The following is a 6,251-nucleotide window of genomic DNA, read 5'->3' as shown; positions in this document are numbered from 1 at the left end:
CCTTCTCTAAGAGCTGTTTGCCGTTTCTGAAAATCGCATAATCAATAGCAACAATACTTAAGGTATTTAAGTCACCAGTACAACAAATCTCTATCAGTCTACATTTGTAGCTATGGCGTTCATGGTGATTGTCTTTGAGCGTAGTTGTGCCTGTGTATTTACTTATTGAACTACCTCATTATGAATTACTTCCCTTTTCTTTCTGCCTTATATTGCATGGAGGGCATTATATTGATTTTTTATTATGTATATAGGGAAGTTGTATTATCCATAAACTTCATATCAAGATAGTTAAAAGGTCATTATAAGATATATGTCACGCAAAGTGGGCATCAGGGTTGACTGATGAGAACCCATAATGGAACGAGGAGAAGCCATCGGCCACTAGCCGGCTCTGTCATGGTGGTAAGACACTTGTGTCCATGGGCCTTGGTTTTCAAGGTTGAAGGAGATGATCCCTAGAATCCTTTACAGTTCTAGAACCTGGAGGTTAAATTTAGGGGATGTCAATTGCTTTTGTCTGGGCTTCCACCGAGGTGCTTTCTCTGTTGTCAGAACCTAAATTGAGCCCACCTCTCATAGGCAGGAGTGGGGTGCCATTCGTTCTTCTCTGAGCCTGGCAGCAAGTGAGTAGATGTCCACCTAAGTTAGATTTCACTCCACAATTATGCTCATACCATCAGGGCCAGACGGCTGCCATCCCGGCCCACCCGATCCACCTGCCCTGACCGGGGGGATGCCTGTGCTTTTTTGTAAGTTGGCTCAGTGTCAGGCCCAGCCTGGGTCTCCATGTGCTTCCTGAAACTTGCCCTTTTGGCAATGTCCCACCTCCAGGGCTGGCCTGTGAGCCCTGCTCTGTCTCTGTCTCTGTCTCTCCAGGTAATACCTCCTGATCCCACTCCCAGGTCCAACTGTCAGAGCCGAGTTCATTGTCCATGGCACGGGGCTAGAAGTCCTTACCTGGAGGGCAGGAGGGTTGAGAGCCAGGCCGCTGTCCTTTGTGCTTCTCTAGGTGGACACAGAGAGGGGACTGAGTGTGGTTCAGAAGCAGGAGGAACTTTCTTAGTGGAACCCCACATGCCACGCCGCTGCCCCAAGTATCGGGACCAAACCCACATTGTTAACCCCTTCCGTTCTGCCACGTAGATGACGGGAATCAGGGAGTGAGTGGGGCAAGTGCCCACCTGATCCAAGACCTCTATTTTCAGGTCTCAGGAATGCCTGGAAATGTTCATAAGTAAAGCAAATGATAAAGTAGGAAGTTTGGACAAAAAAGTTTGGAGGTGCCTGGGTAGCTCAGTTAGTTAAGCGTCTGACTCTTGATTTCAGCTCATCATGACCTAACGTTGAGGGTGGAGCCTGCTTAAGATTTTCTCTCTCCCTCTCCCTCTGCCCCTCCCCAACTTGCCCATGTGCACTCGTGCTCTCTGGCTCAAAGAAGAAGGAGGAGGAGGAGGAAGTGGAGGAAGAGGAGGAGAAAAAGTTTCCCCCTAAATGGAGCAGTTTCACACCGGAAAGAAAGTACGTTGCCCATGGAGGAAAGGCCCTGTTTGGGACAGAGCTGATGCCTGGAAAGCACTGAGCCTGAAGCAGGCACCTGTGTGCCTCCCCTCTCTTGAAGGGCACAGCTCCTTCAGCGTGGAGTGGCTTTCAGGCCACTCCATGTTGGATTCCACGAGAAGTTTCCTCCCATCGGCTCATCTAGCACCAGCTCAGAGCAGCTTGGATGTCCTGGTCAGGGTGAGGGCTGATGGGGGGCTGCAGCTAGTTTTTCTTGAGCTCTAGGTAGGCCCTGGGAAAAAGAGTTACAAATGAAGCTATTAGAGAACACTGATTAACTTACCTAGGACTTATGAATAGAAAAACAAATTGTAGGGCTCTCGAATTGAGGCTACCATGCTGTGTTCTCGTGGGTTCCTGTTAAGAAAAACAGAACCAAGGAGTCTCTGGAGAGGTTCTGGGGCCTCTCTGGGTGTTGGAGGGTGGGGGTGCTTTAGAATCTGACAGAGTTGGCCTCTCAGCAGGTGTAAATCTGCAGAGAGGGTTTTACATGCAAGGCTGGGGTGGGGGGGGGCGGCGCTTTGGAGGAAGCTTAGAGAGTGCTTACAAATTTCCAGACTTATGCTTTATTTTAAAGCGAATTAATGGGGAACCTACTGCACCCAAGGGAAGCCTGCTTTGCAAGGCTGATCAGAGCAGCGACAACAGAGCCCGTCGGGCCAGCAGGACCCGGCTGGTGACCGGAGGCCTCTCTGTGGCCTCCAAAGGCAGAGCCCAGGCTCCCAACCTTCCTACCCAATTCAGCTGTTTTGTTGTTTTGTGTGTGTGTTTGGTTGGTTGGTTTTTCAAAAAGGAAGACAACACATAAAGCCAATCAGAAAGCAGATCCCAGGCACAGAAAGCCCCACAGCAGCCATGGACAGCCCGGGGCCCCAGGCACTGGGTGTGCAGCACTGGGGTTCTCTGCCTACTTGGGGAGAGGCTGGGCGGTCTCCACCCTGGTGACTATCAGTGGGAAAAGACCGGGAGGCTGAGCCTGATCCTGGGCACGTGTGGATGCCCGGGGATGCAAAGGGGGCCTCATCCCATAGCCCCCTGACCATAGCCGGCAGACAGGCCTGGAAAGCTGCCAGCGGCTCTAACAGGGCCTCTGTGGGCCTCTGCCCAAGGGCTGGGAGGCCACCCGGGAGTGGTGACAGTGGCGGGGGCAGTGCGGCATGGCTGGGAAGCCGGGTTCTGACAAGCCTCCTGTGGGTTTGCGAGCACTGCAGTTGGAGACCCACCTCCCGGTGACAGCCGTACTGCAGAGTCAAAGGTCACGGATGAATCAATTTTATCGACTTCCACTGCCGAAGGAGTCAGAAGGCCCAGCCGCCTCACCGAACCCCGCGGCAGCACGAGGAATACTCACTCTCTCATTCGGGGCGCAATTCCCAGAGGGCCTCCTGGTTCCCGGCTGTCTTGGGACTCGGTAGTGAATGAGGCAAAATCTTGTCCTCGGGGGCCCCATTCCGATGGTGACGATGCCTTACGTTCAAAAAACACCTGAATTCCAAAAACCGTCTCATTGTGGTCACCCTGTGGCTCCACCAGCGTGTTGTGGTGGGAATATGATGATCCTCTTTTTACAGGCGAGGGAGCCAAAGGCCCGTCCGAGGTGCCCCAGCCTGTAGGGGGAGAAGCGGTCACTCTGAAGGAGGCACCTGCTGCTCCCATGTCTGCCCACGGAGACCGGCTGGCCTCACCCCTCCAGAGCCCTGGTTCCCGATCAGGCAGTCTGCACCCGGGAACACTTGGCAACATCTGCACACATCGCTGGTGTCGGAACTGGGGTGTTGGTGGCATCTCGTAAGCGCGGGGCAGGGGTGCTGCAAAACATCCTACCCGCACAGGACAGCCCTGTGAAACAGAGAACTGTCCACCCAAATTGCCAATAAGAAATTGCTGAGAAACCCTGCAAGAGGCAAGGAAAGACAGGGACTGGACATGTTAGCTTCGCTATTTTTCTTTCTCTCTTTTTTTTTTGTTAACGTTGACTCACTTTCTGAGAGACAGAGACCGAGTGTGAGCAGGGGAGGGGCAGAGAGAGACGGAGACACAGAATCTGAAGCAGGCTCCAGGCTCCGAGCTGTCAGCACAGAGCCCGACGCGGGGCTCGAACTCACGGACCACGAGATCATGACCTGAGCTGAAGTTGGATGTTCAGATGCTTAACCGACTGAACCACCCAGGCGCCCCAGCTTCGCTATTTCTTACAAGCACCATGGGGGAGAAATACCATCCTGCCCATTTTACAGAAAGGAACACTGAGGGTAGCAGAGGTAACTAATGTCCAAGATCACAATAAGCAGAAACAGGTGCAGCTGGGATTTGAACCAGTGTTCACATTGGAGCAAGCCCAACTCCGCAGATCTACGGTTTTGCTCCTCAGTCACCTGGTCACCTGGAGTCAGCAGAATAGATGTCTTCTGAGAGTCGTCGATGTGATCTGTGTAGTCAGGCAGGGCTGGGTCCTGGGCGTGGGGCAGCTTGGGAAAGGGTCACACCCCACTTCCCCCAGCAGAGTCTGAGGCCCTTCACTTGCTGCCATCTCTGGGTCTCTGTCCGGTGACAGGTGGCCCAGGCTTCCAGCTGCCAATTTGTCTTATTTCCTGCTAATAAAATTCCCTTGCAACTTGGGTTTTTTGGGGTTTTTTTTTTTTGGTCTGTTCATTTTGTTTTTTATTTTGTTTGCAGAAGCAGATCCCCTGGAGTCTGTCTTCAACTCGGCATTAGATCAAAGACTTAAACAAGAAAACGTTTCTCACCAATCTGGGGTGAGGCTCCAGTATCTTGCGACCCCAGGTGGCCCACCCTGTAGCCGCCAGCACTGGGTGGTGCCTCCCAACCACACGACCCAACTGTCCAGATAAAGGTCTCCCCAGACCCCTAGCTACCCCCTACCCCTCCAGCCCCACACAGAGGAGGAGCCTCTGTCTCCTTAGGGGAGTGGGTTGGGACAGGAAGCAGGGGGAAGGGGGAACCTTCTAGAATAGTCATGACAACTGCCTCCTTTCCAGTACTTAGCTCCCACAGATTTCACCCTAAACATGCAGGAAAGGGAATTATGGGAGGCTGTTCAGCTCGGCCAACTCGACACATTGCAAAATCACCGGGCACGTTTTTTTTATCCCAGATAGGTTTTGTTTGTTTTGTTTTTTTATCTTTCTAGCTCCTGATTGTGTGTTTTTACAGATGAATGTGTGGGTTTGTGTGGACTCCCCTTGAGCTACACGCACCTCTGCTTTTCTCAGCTGGATGCCTTTGAGGATCCCTTTAACTTGTGACAGGAAATGAGCACCGTGCGCGGAAGTCTGCTGGAAACGAATATGGGGAGCGTCCGTGTGAGTGGTGGTGCATACGTGTGTGCGTTTGGGGTGTGTGCGCGTGCGGGGGGGTGTGCCTCTCCACGTGTGCCCCCTTCCCAGGCACACTTCCGTGCCGGGGGCCGGGGGGGGGGGCAGGAGAGGGTGGAAAACAACGACAGAAAGTGCAGCTGCACACTTGGGCTGGGAAGCCATATCCTTTCCCCACGAACCAGATGCAGATTTCAATCAATTCAATCAATGGGCAATGTTTGCTGGCCATAAAAATCGCCCAGAGGTTGCTAGTCAGCGGCTCTAAGATGGATGACCGGTGGCCCCGGAGGTCCCAAAGGTCAAAGATGACTATCACCTTAAAATGTAATCTGTGCCGGCCCCCGGCCCCCGGGCCCGGCGGATGGGGGGGCGCTCCGAGGGCCATCTGCAGCCATCGGCAAACCAGACCGCCAGCTCGGCCCGGCAGCCGGCAGATGGCCCTCGGGCACCACGGGCCGCGCCGTCCGTCTGTCCGTGCTCCCAAGCCCTAGCCTGGTGCCGCTGTCCTCCCTGGCAGAGAGACCCCGCCCCCGGCTCTGCCTGCGGCGCCCCCTCCATGTCCCACAGGGGCTGCCAGAGTGCGGGGGGCTGCCATCTCGCTTGCAACCTACTTCCCCTTTCCATGAGGCCAGCCCTGGTCACTTTCGGCTCTGAGTTCGTGGGGACGAGGAGTAACAAACAGGTCGTTGTGTTTCCTTCGTAGTCGCGGGAAAGGAGGGTGGCGGCAGCCCTCTGCTCCCCAGCGAGGGACGAGAGGGCCCTGGCCCTCTCCCCTTCTTCCTTGCTTGTCTACGGAGTCTCATTACTTTTGCCCCTTCCCTCCCTATGCAGTCTCGAATTACCTCCGGTTTCTGCGCCCAGACATTCCTCCCTGTGCCTTCCTGCCCCGGGGTAGACACTGGAGCGGCACGTGTTGCGTCCTAGAGCCTCAGCAGCTCATCTTCAAATAGTTCTTTCTTCCTTCCCTGCTCGTCGTCTGATGAATGCCAGACTTTCCCTCCCTGTCTTTGGGGCACTGGTCTCCCTAATTTTTACCATCTGCTGGGCTGCATTCGGGACGTGTGTAGGATGAGGAATGCCTGATGAACGTCTCGTCAGGGCGGGAGGGCGCACTGTCTCCTCCGAGGGGCTGCTTCCGTGCCTTCCCGTCGCTGCCGGTGGGTCGCCGGGGTTGGGAACGGCAGAACAGGGTCTGTGTACCACGTATCAACCTCCTTTCACAAATCATCATGGTTCGGCTATTTAATGGTCGGCCTGTCACCCGAAGATGCAGTACTTCCCAAAAGTCAGGAAGCAAATAAATTATTACAGTTTAAAAATGAATCTATTTATTGATCTCCTTCTTTTACACTA

Source organism: Panthera tigris, chromosome D3 (assembly GCF_018350195.1).
Source record: "Panthera tigris isolate Pti1 chromosome D3, P.tigris_Pti1_mat1.1, whole genome shotgun sequence".
Taxonomy (NCBI): domain Eukaryota; kingdom Metazoa; phylum Chordata; class Mammalia; order Carnivora; family Felidae; genus Panthera; species Panthera tigris.
Note: the sequence above shows the minus strand (reverse complement) of the source record.